The following is a 24,386-nucleotide window of genomic DNA, read 5'->3' as shown; positions in this document are numbered from 1 at the left end:
TGAGGGCTCCGGGCAAGGTGCTAGCTCGAGCATCTTTTCCAGTACCGGATTTTCCAAACCCTCAGGAAGGGGGGCCGAACACCGAATCATCTTCGCCTTTTTTATCCAGTCCTGGTCAAAGAGCGATTTCTCAGAATAACGTCATGATAAATGAAAGATGGTATGTTCGAATAGAGGATAACTTACTTGGTCGGTGGTGCGGTTGCTACTCAGGACCACGTCCTCGGTAGTATCCGGACACTCTATCTGGGGTCCGAAGAATGATCTATACATCTCCTCATGCGTCACGCCGAGGAAATTCTGAATAGTGCGCGGTCCTTCTGGGTTGAACTCCCACATGCGAAGAGGCTGGCATTTGCATGGCTGGATTCGTCGAACCAGCATGACTTGCATTACCATAATCAAACTGAAATCTCCTTCGAAGAGATTTTGAATGCGGCTTTGCAGTACAGGCACGTCCTTGGCGGGACCCCTGCTCAGCCCTCTGCTAATCCATGTCATCAGTTGTGGTGGAGGGCCTAAGCGGAAAGCAGGGGTAGCCGCCCACTTGGCACTTCTGGGAGCTGTGATGTAAAACCACTCCCGTTGCCATAATCCGGACACCTCTGGAATAGAACCCTTTGGCCATGGAGCTCCGGCGATCTTGCTTATTAATGCACCTCTGCAAGCTACATGCTGCCCCTCGACCATCTTCGGCTCCACGTCAAAGGTCTTGAGTCATAGGCCGAAGTGAGGGGTAATGCGGAGGAAAGCCTCACATACAACAATAAATGATGAGATGTGGAGAAAGGAGTCCAGGGCTAGATCGTGGAAATCTAACCCATAATAAAACATCAGCCCCCTAACGAAAGGATCCAGAGTGAGGCCTAGGAGATGAACACGACGTCTTCGTTGGGTTCAGGAGTAGGGACGACCTGCCCTCGGGCAGGCAGCCGATGCGAAACCTTGGCGGTCAGGTATCTGGCCTCCCTCAACTTCTTGATATCTTCTTCTGTAACGGAGGACGGCATCCACCGGCCTTGAAGGCTAGATCCGGACATGATTGAAGGTCCGAAGCACCTGACCTGGGCTTTGGGTGTTAGAACTCGAGGTGGGGGAAGGATTCGATTGAGCACAGGAGGGAAAGAGTAAAAGCCTTGTCCCTTTATAAAGAGGGTGAATATCAAGCGTCCTCTCCGTAGCCGTTTGGGACTTGCCTATAATCTAGGAGTCCTAGATACGGTTGAGTTACCCACGATCGTATTGATGAGAATCCCGTAATTAGGGGAACACAATCTCTGCTTTGACAAGACGAGTCAAAAAACTGCCTCGCGTTATGTGTGGAGCTGGTTGAAGAAAAACGGTTCGAATAATTACCGGGCCATGGCATAATGTCGTGTTGCCAAAATGTGTCAGCAGATTAGATTTGTGGAAATGTTATTCTCTCTACGGTGGTATGTGGAAACTTATTTTGCAGGGTTGGACACTATCCTTGTATTCAAATTCTTCCGTGATGTATTTGGAGGAGGAACCCGCCTTGCAATGCCGAAGACAATACTACGCGCCGGACTCATCGTCATTGAAGCCTGGTTCAGGGGCTACTGAGGGAGTCCTGCATTAGGGGGTCTCCGGACAGCCGGACTATATCCTTTGGCCGGACTGTTGGACTATGAAGATACAAGATTGAAGACTTCGTCCCGTGTCCGGATGGGACTCTACTTGGCGTGGAAGGCAAGCTAGGCAATACGGATATGTATATCTCCTCCTTTGTAACCGACCTTGTGTAACCCTAGCCCTTTCCGGTGTCTATATAAACCAGAGGGTTTTAGTCCGTAAGACAACATACAATCATACCATAGGCTAGATTCTAGGGTTTAGCCTCTCTGATCTCGTGGTAGATCTACTCTTGTACTACCCATATCATCCATATTAATCAAGCAGGATGTAGGGTTTTATCTCCATCAAGAGGGCCCGAACCTGGGTAAAACTTCGTGTCCCCTGCCTCCTGTTACCATGCGCCTAGACGCACAGTTCGGGACCCCCTACCCGAGATCCCCCGGTTTTGACACCGACAGGCACACCTTTAGATGATGCTGGATTACCTCTCTCGGGACCCCTACCAGTTGATCGGGCTCCCACGCGAATATCTCCTTGTTTGCGCGCAAGAACCTCATCAAAGCTTCTTCTTGCTCCGGGTTAAGGTCGGTTCCTATGGTGAAGGTGGATCCTGAGGACCCATCCTCGTTGACCAGCACCTGCTTGGTCTCTGCCTTTTCCTGGGTGAACAGATGCTTTTTCTTGGTGGGTGCGGCTTCCTTGGCCTCCGGCACACCGGTGCCGGCTGGCTGCGCCGCTGCCGCGGTCTTGAAGGCGAGCCCGAGCGCCGTCACGGCCTCCTTAGTGTCCCCTTGGATGGTGAGGACGACCTTGCTCCCTAGCATCTTCATGAGGTTGTAGGCCGGGTGAGTTGCCGCCATGAACTGAGCGAGGGCCGGGTACCCGAGAATGGCATTGTATGAGAGACCGATGCGGGCGATGTCGAAGTCCACCAGCTCGGTGCGATAGTTATCCTGCGTGCCAAAGGTGACAGGGAGGCGGATCTGCCCCAAGGGGTGAGCAGCTCCATCGCCCACCCCTGTGAAGGGCTTGCTGAGGCCGAGCCGTTCGAGCGGCACATGAAGAAGGCTGAAAGCTTCCACGGAGAGTAGGTTGAGACCAGCGCCACCGTCGGTGAGGGTCTTGGTGACGGCCATGTTGCAGATGGTGGGTTTCAGTGTCAAAACCGGCGGATCTCGGGTAGGGGGTCCCGAACTATGCGTCTAAGGCGGATGGTAACAGGAGGTAAGGGACACGATGTTTTACCCAGGTTCGGGCCCTCTTCATAGAGGTAAAACCCTACTCCTGCTTGATTGATCTTGATGATATGCGTATTACAAGAGTTGATCTACCACGAGATCGAAGAGGCTAAACCCTAGAAGCTAGCCTATGGTATGATTGTATGTATATCTATCGACTAGCCTGGCCCTGGTTTATATAATGCACCAGAGGCCTAGGATAACAAGAGTCCTAGCCGAATACACTGGTGGGGGAGGAGTCCTTGTCTTGACCACCAAATCTTGTGGAATCTTCCTTGTATGCAGCAGTTGTCCGAACTGGCCCATGAGTATACGGCCATGGGGGTCCTCGGCCTTATCTAACTGACCGGGAGATGACGTGGTGAGTACCCCCTAGTCCAGGACACCGTTAGTAGCCCTCTGAACCGGTTTTCAAGTTGGGGACGCTCCTCGATTCTTCCGAACTGTTCTTTGTCTTCGTTCGTCGGTCTTGAAAACTGGTTCAACAAATCTTCCCATCTTCTATCTTGAGGATTGCCGAGCTAAATCTGAAGATCTCACACGTCGGGTATCTGAGGAGCCCTTTAAGTCTTCAGCCTTTATCAATGCCTTGTTATTTTTATGCCACACCTCGGGTTTGAAGTTGTTCCCAGGCGGCAGCGTCCTCTTGCGTCCGAGCTCCAACGCCGGACTATGTCCAAACTCCAAAGCCGAACCGTATTCGGGCTCCAACGTTGGACTATATCCGAGGTGTCATATCACCTTGGTTGAAAAAAGTTGAAGGAGTTTAGCTGAGCTTAATGCCGAAAATGCCCTCTATGGAGCCAGCCACTAGTGCCCAAGCTTTATACTAGACTGCTTCCCAGGTGGTGCAGCGCCCCGACTATGGGCCGATTTTTTGTCAATATTTTGTATTGGTGCAATTTATTCTCTACCGAGATATATAGCCAGTAGCCCTCAAGGTGTGTATCGGTCTAAAACCCGAGATGCACTTGAAGGATGACATAAAACCACTAATCCCAGTAGCCGCTGAGACTCAGGTTGATTTGCAAAATCGGTCTGAGGACCAACTCCTAGCTTGGCAGAATACTTCAGGACAAAAAGCAGTGTGTAGAGTCTGGGAGACTCAGGTTGGGTGCGGCCGACAAACCTAAGGATCATAACCTCCTCGAAAACTATATTGCACTTAAATTTTCTGCAATGGATTGCCAATGCAGTAGCCCCCGAGACACTGGTCGGGTGGCAACACCAGATCAGGGGATCGATGTGCCCCTTTAATATTTGTAAATAATAAGCCCGAAGCCCAGTAGCCCCCGAGCCTTAATGTAGGCACGGGTGGCTGAATTAAGGATCGATATCCATAGTAAAATCACAAATTATGTGTAATGACTCTATGTATCCAAGTACTTTACGTCATTAATGCTCGGATCCGCATTGTACAAAACTTTGTTGACCGACCATCGGCTTCCACCTCCTCGGCCAGTAGCCGAGGAGTGTTTATCCTACTTTATAAAGCCTTTGTGAGGGCAAAGATTTACGACAAACAAGGCAATCTGGCCATTCGGTTTGATAAACAAAGGTATGCAGGGAGATATGTTATATTACTGTTTAACATAAGAAATGTCTTCCAAAGAAAATAATCCCGCTATCGGTTCCTTTCTTTGGGTTGTCATGCTAAGCATTATCATGAAACCTCAGCTCTAATGTAAGAGCAAAATATTGAGGATTTAGTTTGGGAGGGCAGTTACTAGCCCCCGGTAGTGTTCGGCGACAGTCGAGGTCAAGCCGTAAACACTTCGGCCAATGTTATGAATGCCCCATCATTTAACACAGTCATCGGATCGCTGACCAGTTTACGCTTATTTGTGACAGTCAGTTTTTTTGCTTTCTCCACTGAGGTGCTTAACCATGCGAGCTGGAAGCACAATCGCAGTGGTTCTCCCTTTGCACACCTAGCCGAACAAAGCGGAACGTAGGAGGCAAGCGCAGGAGCCGGGCAACCCAACTATTGACCGAATACACAATTCGAAACCGATGCATATATAGCAATATCCGAGAATGTTTTTGCCGAATCTCTAAAGGTGTCCTGCGTTGCACTGCGAGACTTGTGCTGAAAACACACAAATAGTTTAAAAGTGCCAAAAGCTTGGAAAACCAAAAACCGTCAGTAAAAACATGACGTCCGAACAAGTTCAAGTGTTCGGTGCCAATCTGAAAATTGGAAGAGAAATAAAAGGTGTGCTTCTGTCATGTTTTGACAACGACCAAGAAGAAAGCACATTTACAGCTCATATATAAATTTTAAGAGCCCCAAGTGACTTGGGTAAAAGAATTATATATATAATGATTGTATGTACCGATGTACTTATATCATATTCGTGTCTTAACCGACCATCGGCTTCTATCTCTTCGGCCAAGGGCCGAAAAGTGTCATGTACTCCGCCTGTCGAGAGTATCGACGGTGTTTCCGATGACCAGGCAATCAGGCCATAAGGCTGTAACAGACAAAGCGCGCTCAGGGAACTTATGCTATATTACTAACGAAGTGTAAGAAGCATCTTTGAAGAAAATAGTACCGCCACCGATACCTTTCTTCGGTGCTCATTATTACTATGAGACTTGTGCAATAGATTTTTTGTACTCATGAGTTCTGTTGTGTGCCGACCATGATTGAAAACAATAAGAGTGCTAGCTTTCGGCTTCACCCAGTCTGAGGTCAGAGCACGGATGACCCGGTCGTGACAATCGCAGAGGTGCTCCCTTTACTCCCTAGCCAAACAATCGGGAACGTAGGGGTAAACACAGGAGCGAGGCAACCCAGCTTGCAAATCGCTTTGGTTAATATGGTGCATATTGTGGCGTAATACACGAACAAGGAACGAAGCTGTACAAGTATAATCATATGCAAGAGGAAAAACTCCATCGAGGGAGCCCCCAAATAAATGGGGTATTTGAATATCCGAGTCACGAACAAAGTTATGACAAGGAACTTTGTCCCAAACAACTTTGTGCCGAAAAGTATAATGCTTGGTCGAACCGAAGAAAATTTAAAACTGAAATTTTTTCAGCATGAAAGCGACTTAGCTGGTTAATGTGCTCGATGTTGATGGCGCAGGCCGAGATTGTGGCAGGACGAGATCCCAGCCCCCAAGCCGGTCCCGAGATGTCCGAGTAAAGAACTCGGCTTGATGAATTGGTGATACAGCATAGTCAATGGGCGAGGTGAAAACCCTAGTCCGACAGCGGCGACGGAGCAGGCCGGCAGTGTGACGCCGAAGCCCCCAGCGTGTGTTAATGAAGTGATGAGGAAGCCCCCGGTCAGCCGAGGTGACGTGGTACATCGGTACGCCATGGTGACAGCGCTTCCCGGATTATCTACCTGTGCACAGAAAATAGTGCAAGCTTGAGATAAGAGGAATAATAAAAAAAATTGTTGCATTATCAATAATTTATGCGAAGTGAGTAATAAAAGAAATATGGCCTGTGCGCCGAACACTCGATGGGGTAGAGCTCTCTCGGCGATGCTGAAGTCCCCGAGGCAACCGAACACGTCGGTATGGCAACACGACCAACAAGGTGATCACGCGAGCCGATTTACGCTGATTAGGACGACGACGTCGGCTTGCCGAAGAGACCACATGACGTAGTCGAAGTCGATCACCTACACACATAAAATAGTGTGGTCCAAAAAGGATAATTGATTTTCACAAAAATAATTTATTGAAAGAGATGTGGCATGGCGCCGAAGTCATGTCAATGCAGGGCTTCGGCGTGACGCTGTGAAGGCGTGGCCAAGCCCGAATTCGTAGGCCAGTCTGAGTTCCAGATTCGGCATTCGCCTAACTGTATACGAAAACTGACCGAACCACCATGCGGCCATTGTTAATGCGGCCACCATTTGATAGACCTGTGTATAGATGATGAAACAAACCGGAGTAATAATTCCTTGGGAAAAATAAACCCAAGAAAGAAAAAATACTAGGATTAATAGCACCTGGTTTATCTGTTGTAGCAATCTGGAGAAAGGTTACTCCCAAAATTGGGGCTCGATCCGCACACCCATTGCCTGATGGGTGATAAAGCGGTGGCATGGCGATGCTAGCAAAGGTTGGCTCGCCAAGGAAAAGCCCATGGTCCTGCTAATGCGATGAAGCTGGTCGGAGCTGCCGTGTCAGCCGAGGTGTTGAAGCAGTTCGCGTGATGGACATCGGCTTGAAGAAGCAATAGTGCGGCCATGCCGATGCAGGTCATAACTTGTGACGCGGTCAATGCCGGCTTGATGAAGTGACAATGCGGCGATGCCTGTGTTCCCGCTCCGTGTATTCCGTGGGGCGGCGATGTTAGTGATGATTTATCCTTGGTGATTCCGAACTCTTGTTCGCTCGCCGAGATGATGATCTGAAGTAGTTGAGCTCGGCTCAAAAGGCGACGACGTGTCTACCGCAGGTCGGTAGCCGTGGAGCAGTATTGCCGAACTGGTTTGACACCAGTATGATAGTGAAGATTACCTCAGTGGAGGCTTAAAATTTTATGGGCACATGTTTAAAAACAACGTACAATACCCTTGGAGAAAATTCGCTTAAGAAGGTTGTCCCATATCACGTTCATAAAGAAACATGAATTCGGGTCGGATCCGTATTCGCGTAGAAAACAGACGCGAAAAGTGATGCACTAATCGAAAGGTTTCTGGAGTTTGGACGGTCGGATCGAGCTGAAAATTCGAGGGGTGTTAGATACAGGAATTCCGCAGCCGATCAATGGTTGGATCTTCCAAAGGACGTCCGAGCTAGGTGCTGGAGACCACGCCCTAAACTCGTCCAGATTCCCGTCCAGATTTGACAGGGCTCCGGTATATCATAGATTGCCAGAGATTCCTCCATTGAAACTCGACAAAATTTTACATGGTTGTTGTAGAATCAATTTTGCACAGTTCCACCAAAGGGATCGTCAAAGCGATGCTCTAAGAGGTGGTGGCGGCGGATACAAGTTCGCTGTTCGGAAAAACAGCATGGTCGCCAGAAGGCAATGTTGACGTTGAGCCCCCGAGCTCCATGGATGATTTCTCCATGATCTTGATAGAGATCGGAGTTGATGTTGATGAAGGCCCTCGTCCGAACATGACGATCGGAGATGGAGCACGGTCCTCAGTTGAGCCAAGGTGACAAGTCGAGCCGGCGACGAAGATGCCGGCATCGCAGTTGACCTGCAGACGAGCCATCGATCCTTTTGCCGATCACACATAGAAACTCTCAATGAAAGCACGAATGTGGGTGTCAAAACCGGCGGATCTCGGGCAGGGGGTCCCGAACTGTGTGTCTAAGGTGGATGGTAACAGGAGGCAGGGGACACGATGTTTTACCCAGGTTCGGGCCCTCTTCATAGAGGTAAAACCCTACTCCTGCTTGATTGATCTTGATGATATGAGTATTACAAGAGATGATCTACCACGAGATCGTAGAGGCTAAACCCTAGAAGCTAGCCTATGGTATGATTGTATGTATATCTATCGACTAGCCTGGCCCTGGTTTATATAATGCACCAGAGGCCTTGGATAACAAGAGTCCTAGCCGAATACGCCGGTGGGGGAGGAGTCCTTGTCTTGACCACCAAGTCTTGTGAATCTTCCTTGTATGCGGCAGCTGTCCGAATTGGCCCATGAGTATATGACCATGGGGGTCCTCGGCACAATTTAACTGACCGGGAGACGATGTGGTGAGTACCCCCTAGTCCAGGACACCGTGAGTGGGCATGCAGAGCATCGGAAGCATCCCTGGGCCGGCGGTAGAGCCGGGGTGGTCTTCTGAGTCGAAGGTGAGGTTGGCTTCCGGCGTGGCCCAACCCGGCGGAGCCCCCGGGCGCTTGCAGGCGACCCCAATCTGGCGGAAGAAAGGCTTGATGTGGCGATCTAAAGGAGGTGCTTGAGAGCCGCCCAGCAGTGCAGCGACTGCGTGGTGTTCCGGTGCCGCGTAGCGCCCAGTGAAGAGGACGCGGAGTTCCCCCAGGACATCACCGTGGACCCCGGGAGGCCGAGCAACCAGGCGCGCAGCTCGCCGGCGAGGGCCAGGGGGAACAAGTTTGCCATGATCTTGTCGTCACCTCCGGCTTTGAGGACGGCCTCCTCGTACGCTAGGAGGAAGAGCGCCGAGTCCGCCGCGCCGTCGTAATGCGGCGGCATCTCTGGCCTGAACTTGACCGGCCACTGCACCCGCCGGAGAGCGGGGGCCAGGGCTCATTACCCAGACTCCCTGCTGCTGGCACCGGCCGAGGAGGTCGGTGGCGAGGTACCTGCCATGGGAGCGCGGTGCGGCGGTACGGGGCACTGGTTGATGGAGAAAAGCTCTGGCGCACCCCCAACCTGGCATGCCAAATGTCGTGGATGGGGTCCCAGCAAACGCTTAAGGTTCGAACACTGGGGTGCGCGCGAAGTCTTTCCCTCCAACCGATCTACGCTCTAGCTTGCTAGGATCTCGCGGACGAACTCGACGAACTCACAACACAGAAGGGCACAAGGTTTATACTGGTTCGGGCCACTGTTGTGGTGTAATACCCTACTCTAGTGTGGTGGTGGTGGATTGCCTCTTGGGCTGATGATGAACAATACAAGGGCAGAACGGCCTCCTGAGGTTGAGGCGTTCTTGCGCGTATGGACTTGTGTCTCTCTCGAGCTGATATCTCGAGTTGATCTCTCCACTGTGGTGGCTAGGCCTATTTATAGAGGCCCTGGTCCTCTTCCCAAATATTGAGCGGGAAGGGAGCCAACAATGGCAGGCTAATTTGAAGGGGGACAGCTGGTACAAGCTATCCTGACAAAAGGCAGTCCTCGCCTGCACAAAGCTCTGGTGGTGACGCCGTCTTGGGCTCCACGATGACCACCGTCTTGTAGTCCCTGGTCTTGGTCTTGTTGCACCGAAATGGCAACCTTTGCCTGAGGCCTCGGTACTCCGCGACTACGCTTGCCTCCCTTTGCACCAAAGAGGAAACAAGGACGCTATGCGCGCTGGCACCCGCCTGGTGTCGATCGTCACGGCTCACGTCACGAGAGACTCGTGAGGTTCACCTCGCCTTGATATCTCCGCTCCTCGTGAGCCTGCCTAGCTAGGCCACTCCAAAGGAGGTATTGTGTCATCCGCCTCGCGAGGCTTGGCCCCTCGCGAGGGTCTTGGGTGCTTTGTTGGTGAAGATGGGTCGTACGGCCTGCTGGCTCAGCCACGCCGTGGGCCACAGGCAGGCAAGTCTGGGGACCCCGTTCCCAGGACGTCAACAACCACCTCAGGACCTGTGCCCACGGACAAGGCGCCTCCCTCCCTTGCATAGGAAGGCGCGCCCGGCGCCCTCCTCAGGCTGGGCTCGGGGGCTCTCTGTTGGAGGGCCTCTGACTTAGCCAATGTCATGAGGTAGGCGCTCGGGCACCATGTGGAGGCATGCTTCACCACACGCTTCCCTCATGAGGGCTCAAGGCAGGGAGTGCCCAGTGCTTGGGATTTCATCACCAAGGCGATCGAGGAGCTTCAAGAGGCAAGGGTCATGCGCGATGACCGCCGCCCACCACCTGGCGCAGCTCTTTGTTCTGGCGAGGACAACCAGCCGCACATCTGCGTCAACATCCCAGGGCTCAATAGGCCACATCCCATGAGTGTTTATTGCCCTCGCGTGTTGGTTGGTGTGAGGGTTCACCTCACAGCTATGTTTGCATGACATTCGGCTTGCTGAACGCGGCCATCACCTTCCAGCGCCACCTGCGGAGCGTTCTGGCGGCTCAGGAGGCCCGGCATCACGTAGTTCTGGCAGTGATGGCGACGGGTCTTCATGAGCAACCTGGGCCCCCGAAACCTCCCGAGGCCTAGGACCCAGGCGACTCATGAGAAGAAACTCCTTCAGCATGCGTCTTCAGCCACTTCAACACCTCTCCAGCAACGGTACCAGGTGACTCTTTCTGACTCATTCAATTGGGGGCGCCCCTCGGGTAGCACTATCCCCAAGTCGCATGGGCTAGTTCCTGCGAAGTGTATCCTTTTGCATCTCTAGCTTACTCTGTTGGGGGCACCCCTCGGGCTGCATCATCCCCAGGCCGCACGGGTCCGTCCCCGCGGCACGTATCGTCCTTGCATTTATCTGAACTAGCTTGCCTCCTTGCATGAGTTACCTTATGATCATCACCTGCTTGCCTATTGTCCTTCGCGGCCACCCGCGTTGTTGACCGGCCTCCTGCTCATCCCGCAACGGGGGCTACACATGTTGGCACGACGCTTGTGCTCGGGTGCGTCCCTGCAACGCTGACAAACCTAAGTGGTTGAGCTCTGGCTCGCGGCACGCCTCGCGCACGTCACCTCACCAGACCCTCAGTGCCTTCATCTTCTTGCGGAAAGACCAGCGGCAGGGCAGCAAGCACAATTACAAGCTGTATTCTCCACTCGCACTTCCCGCAGGGATCTACGAGGCTCATCTACGGGTGGCCTCGCCGGCCGGCCTCCTTTTGCGTGATTCGCTTGCGCGTTAAAGGGGGGCTCCTGAGCATCGCGCCTCAGGAGCTCCAACTGACTCTCCAGCCCTCACCCCCTGGCCTTGACCACGGCACCATGATCTGGCATACCAGCGGCGGCTGAGCTTGCTCGAGGGTCGGGACCCGAGGATGCAGAGCATTTAGATGAGCGAGGAACTGGTAAGCCGGCGTGAGCCTCACCAAATAACACTGCCGCTGAAGCGCAAACTGGATGCCGTACGAGGGACCACCTCAGACTCGACAAGATAAGTAACATATTCACGTAGCACAAATGCCGCAATTGGAATTTTTTAGTTCGGACAGCCTTGCTCTGGCAATGCCGCCTTCCTTTTCTACCTTCAGGACACTGCTTGCACGCCAATGGGGACCTCTCGAGCATCGCACCTTGGGACCTCTTACCGGACCTCGGGCCGCTCACCTCCTGGCCTTGCCCACGGCATCGTGACCTGGCATACCAGCGACGACTGAAGCATGCTTGGGGACTAGGACCTGCCGGCGTAGAGCGCTAAGCTACCGCGAGAACGAAAAGGGGAACAATGCCGAAGAAAGTCGTGCAACCACAAATCTCATAGTAGGGGCAATAAGCCGTGGAGCAAAAGCATTACAGATTCCTTACACACACCCCACGGGGTTCGTTTCGATTCCTCCCAGGGAACAAGGAAGAAAAACTTCAAGGAGTCCTAGCTACAAGTGCCGCCGTCGACGCCATCATCAATAGTGGGCCACGAGGGGCCGATGCCGACCCCATCCAGTTCATCGGCGACGGCGAGCAGATGTTGCTGCCGCGCTCCGACGACGAGAGCTCGGTGGTACGTAGCTATCGTCGCTCGTCTCCGGACATTCGTCAACGTAGGGAGATTCGCTGGACTCCCACGAGTCATCGCTGCTGCTGGAGGAACTGCCAATAGGCCTGGGGGCGGCCCGACGCCCGCTGCCACACCATCCAGGCGGCCCCCTCCAGGGCATCACTCCAGGCAGCGGCCTTCCTCATCGAAGACCTTGGAGAACATTGTGGTGGCACCGTTGTACTCAAAGTGGATGGCGAGGGCCCCCTCTGTGCGGCAAGCGCGGGCGACTTCGCCCCACCCGCTGGTCATGAAGATATTGCCCGTGGAGACGACCTCGACCTTCGCCCCCGTTGCCAGGGTGCTGCACTCGGCATGCTGCAGCCACAGCTCAAGCGGCCCTCAAGGCGGCATCTCTTCGGCAAACAACTATGGGAATCTAGTCCATGTGCGCGGTGGCATCGCCGCCCACACCACGAGCTTGTGCGAGGAGCCCTCGGCATGAGTTCGTGGGCCAGTGGCACATGGCACCATAGCCTGGCCACCACGGCCATGACCCGAGCGGCGCGGGGCGCTGCCTCCTCCTCTGGAGCCTTACACATGGGCGTACAAGGGCAGCGGGTAGCCGGGAGGAGGCCGCTCGTACCAAGCCCTCGTCACCTCCTGCCTCACGACGGCGTCGCGGGAGCGCACGAACCTCTTCTTCAGCGGACGTAGCCCCTGCTCTTCGTGGGGGGTTTTCCCTTTCTCAGTGGCGGAGAATCTCCTTATCGGCGCCATGGGTGTCACGATAGGACAGAGAGATGAGGAGGGGGAAGAAGAAATAGGCGGTGTGGATAAGGAGATGACCAACGGGGGCTCCGCCCCTCTCCTCATTTATAGCCAGAAAGAGGCCAACCGCCGGCCTCCATGATTGCAGGTAATGATGGTTTTCTTCTGCATGCAGCAGGATCTCGTCAAGTCGAACGGTTGTCGTGGCAGCGTGGGGAAGCGGAGACGCCCACGTCCCACTGATCGATACGCGTCAATCAAGGCCGCAAGCGGTTGGGGCCCACGGCGCTCCGCACTTGCCCTTTGGCTACACCTAGAAGCCAAGTCCGAGCACTCCTTTGGCCCGGGGGCTACTGTCGGCGTTCTGGGACCGGGGGTACCCAGACTTGCGTGCCTGCGACCCGTGAGTGTGGCTCCATCAACAGCCAGGTACGGCCCAGCTTCAGCAGTGACCATCCAAGACCCTCGCGAGGGGCCAAGCCTCGCGAGGCGGACGACACCAAGACCTCCTTGGGGGTAGCCTCACTAGGCCGGCTCCCGAGGTGCAGAGATATCTATGCAAGGGGCATCTCGTGAGGTTCACGTGACGTGAGCCATGAGGACCAAGGCCAAGCGGTCACCAGCGGGCGTAGTGTACCAGTTTCCTCTTGGTGCTAAGGAGGCAAGCACATGCACGGGGTCTCGAGGAATGAGGCAAAGGTTTCCATATCTATGCAACAAGACCAAGACCAACAGGATGGCAGGACGGAGGTCCTCGCGGAGCCCACATCAGCATCACCACCAGAGCCTTTGGTAGGCGAAGACCACCGTTTGTCAGGATAGCTTGTACTAGTTGTCCCCCTTCAAACTTGGCCATTGTGGGATCCCTTCCTGCCTAACATTTCGGAAGAGGGCCAAGGCCACTATAAATAGGACCTAGCCATCACCGTAGCAAGGGGAGCATGGAGATAATCCTCACACACATCAGCTCATCGAGCCCAAGAACACCTCACCTCATGAGGTTGTTCATCCACTATACTAGTTCATCCTCAACCCCTCGAGGCAATCCACCACATACTGGAGTAGGGTATTACACCGCAAGGTGGCCCGAACCATTATAAACCCTCGTGTCTCTTGTTCCTTGGGTCCATCGAGCTAGGCCGTGAGATCTTGAGCGAGCGAGCTAGGAAGAAAGTGTTCTTCGTGCGCACCCTAGAGTTCGAACCTCACAAGGGTTTGCCGGAACCCGTAATCCGACAGTCGTACATCTTCACGATCTGTCTCGATCAAGTACCGAACGTACGACACCTCCGAGTTCAGCTGTACCGCCCGGATAATTATGCTACATTAATCTTCTACTAATGATGCCACGTCATCATATTACTGTTGCTAATCTTCACTTGATCCAAATCGCAATTCAAATTAAAATCGAGTTTAAAGTCAATATTCAAATTTTGTCAAACGTGCAAACTAAAATGTTCAAAGTGTGGTAAACATTCGATAGCAAAAGATGGTAGTGACCCAATATTTTTATAAAGTGTTTAAAGGCTCTAAACCGGATAAAACAGAAGCTAAAAATTAAATTGAAATATTAAAAGAAAAAGAAGAAAATGAAAAGGGGAAACCCCCTGAACCCTGGCCCAACTGGGCCTCAGCCCAGCCGGCCGGCCCAACCCCACCTGCCTACTACCCCCCTGAGGCCGAAACCCTAACCCCTACCTGATCCCCACATTCCCCACTCTCTCCCTCGTTCCTCCCCCAATTCCTCTGCCCCCTCGATTGGATCAGGGGGGATCGAGCCGCGCACTGCCGCCTGGACGTCGCTGCCCCCAGGCGCCGCCGCGACGACCGCGCCCCGCCACCTCGACGCTGGCGCTCGTCCACGACGCAGCCCCGCCCCGTCACCGGGCCTCCTCCACGCCGCCGCCGAATGCCGCCATCTCGCCATTCCATCGTCATCACGTCATCGACCATCACCGCCCCAAGCTCCAGCGCCTCCCCGAGCTTGCTTTCACACACTTACAGGGCCTTATGAGCCCTCTTCCCCTCTCCCTCCCTGCCGGACGCCGTAGTCGTCGTGCCTTGCCGTGCTGAGACGCGCAGCCCCATGCCCCTGTTTAAAAAAACCATAATAATAATAATAATAATTATTATTATTATTATTATTATTCTTTAGGTAAATAATTAATTAACTTAATTAATCCTATTAATTAACCTATTTAACTTTTTAACTATTAAAACTGTTAATTAGTTGTTAGTCTATGACAGAATGGCCCCACACATCAGGGTTGACTTTGGTCAACTCTGTTGACCACTCACGTCGTGATCATGTCATGCTGATGCAATAACCTTGTTTTAGATTTAATAACAATTTCAGGAATTCAATAAAACTTCTAAAAGTAATATAAAATAAACTGTAGCTCGGATGTAAATTTTTATATATGAAAGTTGCTCAGAATGACGAGACGAATCCAAATACACAGTCCATTCGTGTGCCACACGTCCCTAGCATACCGAACATGCAACCTTCCCACTCTGTTCCGTCTGTCCAAAAAGGCAAAACCTCAAGAAAAGTTTCCCGGATGTTTCCACTCTTCCCCGGTATCGTGTAGCACTACGATAGATCACCCCTAGCTCTGCCTATTTGTCTTGTTATACATCTGTTTGTTTGTATTTACTGTTTCTTCCCCTTCTTCTGTAATAGACCCCGAGACCGTTGTCGATGCCGCTGTGATCGACTACGTCATCGACGACCCTTCTTCCCTTTCAGCGAAGCTTTTAGGCAAGGCCCCCCTTTGATCATCCCGATATCGCCCATTCCATTCTCTCATGCTTGCATTAGATTTTTCTACTGTAATTGATTGCTCCTATTATGATGCATTATCTGCTTTTGTACCTGCTGCTGTACCTTACCTGCTTATCCTAAACTGCTTAGTATAGGTTGGTTAGTGATCCATCAGTGACCCCTACATTGTCCTTGTTGCCCCTGCTTCATCATCAATGACTCGATCAACGTGATCGACGACCAGACCCGATGCCTCACCTCACATCACGCCCCTTTTGTTGATCGATTCTGCGGAGTTATTATCGGGTGTCGAGGGTGATACCTCATAACACACTCCTGATGATGACTCTGTAGTGTAGCTATTCAGTCGCGGTCATCGAGGGTGATTCCTCCTTGACCACTCCCGATACGACTCTGTCGTGCAACCCCTCAAGTGTGAACCTCAAGGGTGGTTCCTCTTACGTTCACCTTGATGATTACATCGAGTGGAATCCACCTAGGGTGATTCCTCGGGTTTTCCTCCTTGATGTTTTGTACACACGGTTACCTTGACTTTACTTAAGACCATTGTTGAAGTCGGGTCAGCCTTGAGGGGTGCCTGCGAGTTGATGTGAAAGTCGGGCGGGCCCGTAGAGCACCCGCGAGTTTCCTACGTGGCATGGCCGGGCAGTCTTGGTCCTTGCCGTAAGTCCACGAGAAGGGGCGACGGGGTCACATTATCGTGAGTCTCTGCTCGTCTCTGTGAGCCCCCAATGCACTAACAGGTTTGGGTATTTGTTCTGAGTTGGCCTTTGACCTTTATGCACTAACCACCACGCGAGAATAGATGGGCCTCGACATCGCAGTATCAGCCGAAGCTTTGTTATACGTCCAGTTCAGCATTGTGGGCTTATCGGGCCAGTGCCATCCAGTATGAGGTGGTGCTCATCCCGGCTCGTCGCACAACGACCCAGAGTGCAACGGGCGATGGGCTCACACCTCGAAGTGCTTAGGATGTAGACCGGCGGGAACCTCTCTGGTGAGCCTAGGTAGGGCTGTGACGTGTTGATCTTCTAAGGCCGGGCATTGACCCAGAAAAGTATGTCTGGCCAGAGTAATCAAGCATGTTGGAAAACATGGTGCACCCCTGCAGGGAAGATTATCTATTAATAGCCGTGTCCACGGTAACGGACGTTTAGACTTATCCTGATCTATTACAACTAGAAATGGATACTTGAGATATGCGGCCCCGGGAGTGCTTTCTCGCAGGGAGTCGAGGAAGGATCTTTGTGTGTTAATGCTACAACATGTTTGTTAAAAATAAACTACTATTCTTTACTCGTCTACTTGCTCCAAGATGCTTGGAGCTGCTTGAAGATGCTAGTCTTCGATCGGCTAGGCCTTCCCCCCTTATTCTGGCTTTTTACAGTTCAGTCCACAGACACATACCTTCCTTTGATACCAACGCATACTTAGTATAGATCTGACGCTTGCGAGTACTTTGGATGAGTTCTCACAGTTGCTTTGCTACCCCTTTCCCCCCTTCTTTCTTCTTTCCGGTTGTTGCAACTAGTTGGTGGATCCCAGGAGCTAGATGTCACCACCGACGGATACTACTACATGGAGGCCGCCAAAGACCAGGAGTAGTTAGGAGGTCCCAGGCAGGAGGCCTTGCCTCTTTGATCATTGTTGCTTTTGTGTTAGCCTTCTTAAGGCAGTCTTGTTTAACTTGTCTATACTCAGATATTGTTTCTTCCGCTGACTCTTGTGTATCGAGTTATGTATTCGAGCCCTCGAGGCCCCATGGCTTTTAACATGAAGCTTCTATTATTTCATTTTGTGTCTAGAGTTGTGTTGTGATATCTTCCCGTGAGTCCCTGATCTTGATCGTACACATTTGCGTGTATGATTAGTGTATGATTGAATCAGGGGCGTCACATGTTGGTATCAGAGCCGACTACCTGTAGGAATCCCCCTTTCAAACTCCTTGGCCGAAGTTGAGTCTAGTCTTTGAAACCTGTTTTACTAACATGGTTGTGTGGCTTATGGGCCCACGTCGCCAGTGGGTGGTATTAGGATCTTTTACTCCTCCTCTATACTCTGGGACTCTGATCTTGCTTCCATCCAGGTTAAATGATTTTGCTCAATCTAACAGTAGGATCTTGTGATCACATCCATCCGGAGATTTGTATTATGCCTTTCTTTAATTGAGGGCCAGGATCTGCTTCACATTGTTCATGGGCCGTAGGATCCTTTTATCGAGGGCACGCTGCGTCGTCCCTTGCAGATTCCTCGCTCTAGTGGTTTTCTCCGACGTTGATGTAGCCTTTGCTACGTCACTTTGTTGTATCCCTCCATCGCATGCCAACATGCTGCCTAGTATGTCTAGGATGATCCTGTTGTCCGAACTCATACTAACAACGTGTAAATGGCTCTGAATATGTATATGTATGTCTTTAATGACTACTGATTTGTACATATTGTGCCTTTGCTCATGTTCAAGTTACATCATGAATGACTCCATACTATTGGCGTTCTAGGAACGGGGGTCCCCAGACTTGCCTGCCTGCGGCCCGCGGAGTGGTCAAGCAGTAGGCCGTACGGCCCATCTTCACCAACAAGGCACCCAAGACCCTCGCAAGGGGCCAAGCCTCGCGAGGCGGACGACGCGAGACCTCCTCTGGAGTGGCCTAGCTAGGCAGGCTCACGAGGAGCGGAGATATCAAGGCGAGGTGAACTTCACGCGGCTCTCGTGACGTGAGCCATGACGATCGACACCAGGCGGGCGCCAGCGCATGCAGCGTCCTTGTTTCCTCTTTGGTGCAAGGGAGGCAAGCGCAACCGCGGAGTACCGAGGCATCAGGCAAAGGTTGCCATATTGGTGCAACGAGACCAAGACCAGGAGGACGGCAAGGCGGAGGTCATCATGGAGCCCAAGACGGCGTCACCCCAGGGCCTTTCACAGGCGCAAACTACCTTTTGACAGGATAACTCGTACTAGCTGTCCCCCTTCAAATTAGCCCACAATTGTTGGCTCCCTTCCCGCTCAATATTTGGGAAGAGGACCATGGCCTCTATAAATAGGACTAGCCACCATAGTAGAAATGGAGGAGGATCAGACCCAGGGATACACACAAGTCCATACGAACAAGAACAACTCAACCTCAGGAGGTTGTTCTTCCCCTTGTACTGTTCATCATCAGCCCAAGAGGCAATCCACCACCACCACACTGGAGTAGGGTATTACACCACAACGGTGGCCTGAACCAGTATAAATCCCATGTCTTTCTGTGTTGTGAGTTCGTCGAGTTCGTCCGCAAGATCTTAGCGAGCTAGAGCGTAGATCGTAGGAGGGAAAGACTTCGCGCGCACCCCAGTGTTCGAACCTTAAGGGTTTGCCGGAACCCCACATCCGACATTTGGTGCGCCATGTAGGGGTGTGCCGGAGCTTCTTCTCCGCCAACCAGCTCTCCGACGTTCACCGGCTATGATGTCTGGCGACCCAAGGGCCGGATCCGACCGCTGGACAGCCTGGCCGACCCGGACGGCGCCGCCTGCCCATGAAGGCCTTGACCCCGCACCCCAAGCGGTGCGGACGCCACCAAGCTCCACCGGGCGTGGAGAGCGCGGCCAGGCATCATCCACCCTCACCCCGCGGCAAGTACGAGCCACGGCGAGAGCAGCGAGTCACGCCGCAGCAACAACGCCGCACTCACAGCGGGAGAAAGCGAACATGCGGGCGGCGCTCATAGTGGCAAGGGAGCTGCTGTGATGCAGGTTGATGGAGAGCGGCCGGGACACGCTGCTTGAGCGTGTAGCTGAGCTGCTGGACGCAGCAGCATCGGGAGCGCCACCCTTCTGCTATCGACTCCCCCCAGGCCACTTCAAGGTCGTGCGGCGAGCCTCACCACATCTGCGCACCATCGACTACATCCGAGCGCTTCATCAACACCAGCACGGCCGGCGGCACAGGGGGCTCCAACCCCCCCATGCCGCCCTCGACACGAGCGCAAGAGGCACCCCCCATGGTCCCGGCCGGATGCCATATTATCTTCCCCAGGACACCATCATGGGCGGAGCAACATGGAGCGTGGGGCACCACAGCGACGTGTACGGGGTGACGGCCCCGGAGGCCTACGTGCCCCACATGATGGACCAAGGGTACGCACCAGAGGACGACGTCCGCTCATTCGTTGGAGCTCATTCGTTGGAGAAGATTGGGGAGAAGGGGCGCTAGGAGTCGAACCCTTCCCAGAGCCAGTGGAGAACCACAACAATCACGCTAGCGACGGCAACTACAGGGTACCGCTAACCTCTCAGGAACATGCTTATGCTAACCATGGGCTACAGATGAATCAGGTTGTAGCATCGATCGGCGACACTGGCACGACGGCACCCGTTTCAACAAGGGAGACATGCTGGGGGCTGCCGGGAGGGAGCCAGGAGCAAGGCCCCTCCCTAAGGCAAGCGAAACCAGGGGACACCTGGAGGTAGGCCCTCTACCGGGGTGGCTTCAACGACCCTTCCCCCGGCAGAGGACCCGTGGTCGCCGAGGGAACCGCTGGCGTCCTCTTTCCCTCCTTTGTGTTGTCCTGGTCTCCCGTCGGCTCAAAGGAGGTGAAGGGTGGTGCAAGGCGGGGCCCTCGTCTGGCGATATGAAGCAAGGCCGGTACCTGTGAAGAAGGCCCGGTGCCTGTGAAGCTCACCGCCCGTGACACTGTCACGTAATAATGAGCTGGGGCTGTACACGCCCCGGAGTCTCAGGAGCGTCGGCCTCAGGCCCTGAGGCTCCTCCCATGCCTAGTGGACAGCACTTAGCTCCGCGCTGGTGAGAAGACTTGAAGACCCGAAGACTAGACTAGGTGCTGGACGCGGCCTTTTGCTTTGGATCTTTCTTTCTATGGCTTTGCTTTCTGATTCTGGACTTATGTTGAAGCTGAATTTTTATCTATGCGCGTGGGGGGTGCCTTTTCTTGTTCGAGCCGTTTCTCGACTTCTTGATCTTGTTTGGTTTGGGACTCACGTCCATCGCCTTTCCCCCGCAAAGCTCCTCGCGAGCCGGACCGCGCGAAGCATGCGCTAGCACTACGCCAGGTGCTCACCCCTTGCGGGCCCCCTCAAACGGGGCGATAAGCTCCGCGGGATTCTCAGGAACACGTCACTTCACGACCCAGCCCTAAGTTGGCGCTGACTAAGGTAAACCACGTCGGGAGACTCACCCCCAGCTTCATGAGCTCATGAGGACACATACCCACATTGCATAGGAAAGTAAAAATTGCGATTTGCTTACAGGAGGGGCTCCCCCTCTCAAAATGCTCTTACAAGTTTTCCAAGGGCCGCGCCCGAGTTTTGCATGCAGAATAAAACAATAGGAGAATATGGGATCAACCAGAGATATCGTTCGCTGCATCATCCATGGACACATCGCTCGCATCGTCATCATCTTCATCGGAATCGTCGTCGCCGTCGTTGACCACGTCACCTTCGTCTGCGATGACCACCACCCCATCATTTTCCGAGGTGAAGGCCTTGACCAACGCGTCGACATGGTCCTCTACCCAGCGCGCCAGGTCACCCCGGACAGCCATGGGTACAGGAGCAATGGCAGCATCGAAGTCAAAGTTGGGGTCGGCGTTCAGGAGGTGGCTGAAGACACTGGAGAAGGCATGCTGAAGCAGGCCACGACCCCTCTCCTCCACAAGCTGCCGAGCTCTGGCAGATTGAGCCTCCAGGCACGTAACCACCTCAGTGAAGAAGGTCATGTGGCTGGCGTAGTCACTTGAGTGAGGGGTCGGGGCGTTCTCGTCGCAGATATAACCCAGGGTGGCATTGGCCCTGTTCCGAAGGTCTTGAAGCATAGGAGCATGCTCGCGCTCCAGCGTTCGTTGTTGAAGCACTTCCTCCCTGTTTTGCCGAGCGACAGCCTCGGTGTCGTCAATTTGTCTCCGGAGGGAAACCAGCTCGGCGCGGGCAGAGGCCAAGTCCGCTTGCGCCGTAACCAGGGCAGCGGTTGTGGCATCTACACGCCTCTCGGCCTCGTCCAACCTGGGCCTGAGGGCGGCGGCCCTGCCCACACCCTCCTGACTGGCGAGCTTCAGCTTCAAGTCATACCAGCCCTCCAGATCTGTGCGAACCTCGGCCACCCGGCGATTGATCTCCTCCTCGACTCTGGCCTCGCGGGCCCCAACAGCATCTTCATCTTGAGCGACTTGATGCCCCCTCGTCTCCAGTCGCTCGAGCTCGAGGCTGCGCTCCACGGCTTCTAGGGCCAACGTCTCCTCGCGCTGCCGGACCTCCTCTTCCTCCGCAGGCGTCTCCCTCATCGAAGGGCGGCCCCGCAGACCTCGACCTGCTGCTCAAGGGACACACTCTAGGCCAGGAGCTCCCATGCGCGCTCCTCCGTAGCCTCGTGGCGGCGATCGGCCTTGTGAGCTTCTTCCAAAGCTCGCGAGCGTGCCTCATTGGCAATATTGAGGGATGCCTCAGCCTTCGCGTTCTCAAGGTCACGATAATAATGACCAAGGTTGATGGCCACTCGCAGCTTGCACCGCTCCTCCACCAACCAAAGACCTTCAGCCTCAAGACGCGAGTCGACACCAGCAAGCTCTTCACCAAGGCGGTTCATCGCGCCCATCGCCTCCTGGAAGAGCTCGTTGCGGACCACGCTGTGCCCGCGCTCGAGCTCGAACACTCGGCCCACCTCGTCCTCCACCTCGGGGGCTGTGGGTGGAGCATCGAGTGGCGCACCACCTCCCAGTTGGGGGCTGGGGGCTGGCACGGCCCCAGGCGCCAGCTGACCCTCGCGAGGGGACAGAACCAAACAAGGCCCGCTGCTTCAAGAAGACCCCAGGATCGAGGCTAGCCAGCTACAAAACCGAGACCAAGGGAGGAGCCATTGGCACGCCTGCTATGCTCCAAGCAAGGCCACGAAGAAAGGACAGCGAAGGCGCAAGCTCGGGGCGCCTTGATGACAGACCAACTCCCGTGGCTGACCCCACGCCGTGGGCAGCGTCCGAGCCTATAGCGCTGGAGCTTGGCGAGTGCGATGGGACGAGAGGGAGCGGCTTCTCTGGAGATTTCGCGGCCTTGGAAGAAGGGGACATGGAGGGATAATTGTCAGGAAAGGAAGGCGGCACATAGAAGACCACCACGATGAGGTGCTTACTCATCGATAGCGATGTACCTCCATCGCTTCAACGGCCCGAAGATGTTGCTGCCCCTAGGGGATCCCTTCCTCTTGGGGAGCTCCTCAAAGTCCACACAAAGGCGACCGAAGCGCTAGACGTGACGGCCGGCACGCGGCGGAGCCGTAGAAGAACCAAGAGCGATAGCCTTAGGGGAGCCCGGATATGACGAACAGCCCGGCTCTTTCTCGCTACGATCTCCCGAGGCCCGAGGAGCCTCGGCCTCGGGAGCCGCATGCCGCATCTCATCAGCGACCGATGCCTCAGGTGGGGCGTCGCAAGCTCGCGAGGATGACGCCCCCGGATTACCGCTCGGCATGTGCTCCTCAACATCTGAGCAGCCGGCCACCATCACCACTCGCTCCCCCGCACCGTCACCTGGGGCAAGCTCGGCACCGGCGGCAAAGAATGGGACCACGATGATGGGATTCTCATGGGGCTCCGCCAAGCCAATTGGATGTAGCCCCCACTCATCAAAGGAAGGCATGTTCGGGGCAAAGGTGACCTTGTTCTCGCAGTGGTACCGCATGCAGCTCTTCCTGGGAATCTCGTCCGATAGAGGGACACCAGATAGGACCGTGAGCACTGTTTGCCACGCAGTGAGAGGAAGCCCCTCCTCCTGAAACCTCATGTTGTCCTGCCCGCTAAGCAAGGCCCACATCGGGCGAGAATGGTGCTGAAGCGGAGTAACTCGACGCCTGACGAACTCCCTCACCACCATGGGCGCAGTCATACCAAGGTCCTTCAACCACCGCAGCCTGGCCCAGACGGGGGCAAAACAGGGGCTCGCGAGCCTCTAGTGACCCCAGCCGGAGTTTGGAATGGCAGGCCCCACCGGATCTTGGAGCAGAGGGTTGAGCACGCCGGCATCAACAAACACCCATCGCGTGTGGAACTCGCTCGCGGATGAAGGGAGCTCGAAGTCGATCCCCATGCCTGTTGTCGCAGCCACGGCCTGGAAGCCCACACACCCTGAGCTCTGCCGGGCACCGGTGAGATGCAGCGAGAATAAGTGGTGGAGGAGTACCACGGAGGGGGCGATGCCCACCATGGCCTCACACACGAAAGCAAAGACGGCGAGGAGGGTCACAAATTGAGGGTCGAGATGGAGCATGTGGATCTGATAGTGCTCGAGCACCGCGTTGAAGAAGGCGGAGAAGGGAGGAAGCAGGCCAGCCTAGAGGGCGTCAATGAACATCGGAACCTCGATGACTACCCGATCCATGCTGGAGCGAGACGCAGGCCAGGCCGGCGTCTCTCCGCACTCGTTGAAGCTGGAGGCGAGCATGGGGCGCACCTTGCCCATGGCCTCGTCATTGAGCACCCAAGGCCGGCCGAGCGCCGGTTCGAAGGATGGAGGCACAGTTGGCGAGGACAGAGGTTTTTTCCCCTTTCGGGCTTGCTTCGGCACCATGGCGGTGAAGCGGGCGGAACGCTAGTCGGATCGGGAAGGCGGAGCAGGGCGACGAAGAAGCAGGGTGATTGGAAGAACCAGGCGCGGCGAAGGGAAAATAACTGTGTAGGCCGCAGGGGCCGCAAAGCCAGGCGGATTCAAAGGTAGCGTGGGGAAGCGGAGACGCCCACGTCCAA

Source organism: Triticum urartu, chromosome 4A, assembly GCF_056163025.1.
Source record: "Triticum urartu cultivar PI428250 chromosome 4A, HENAU_Tu73, whole genome shotgun sequence".
Classification (NCBI taxonomy): Eukaryota; Viridiplantae; Streptophyta; class Magnoliopsida; order Poales; family Poaceae; genus Triticum; species Triticum urartu.
The sequence above is the reverse complement of the archived record's forward strand: the minus strand, read 5'-3'. Positions refer to the sequence as shown.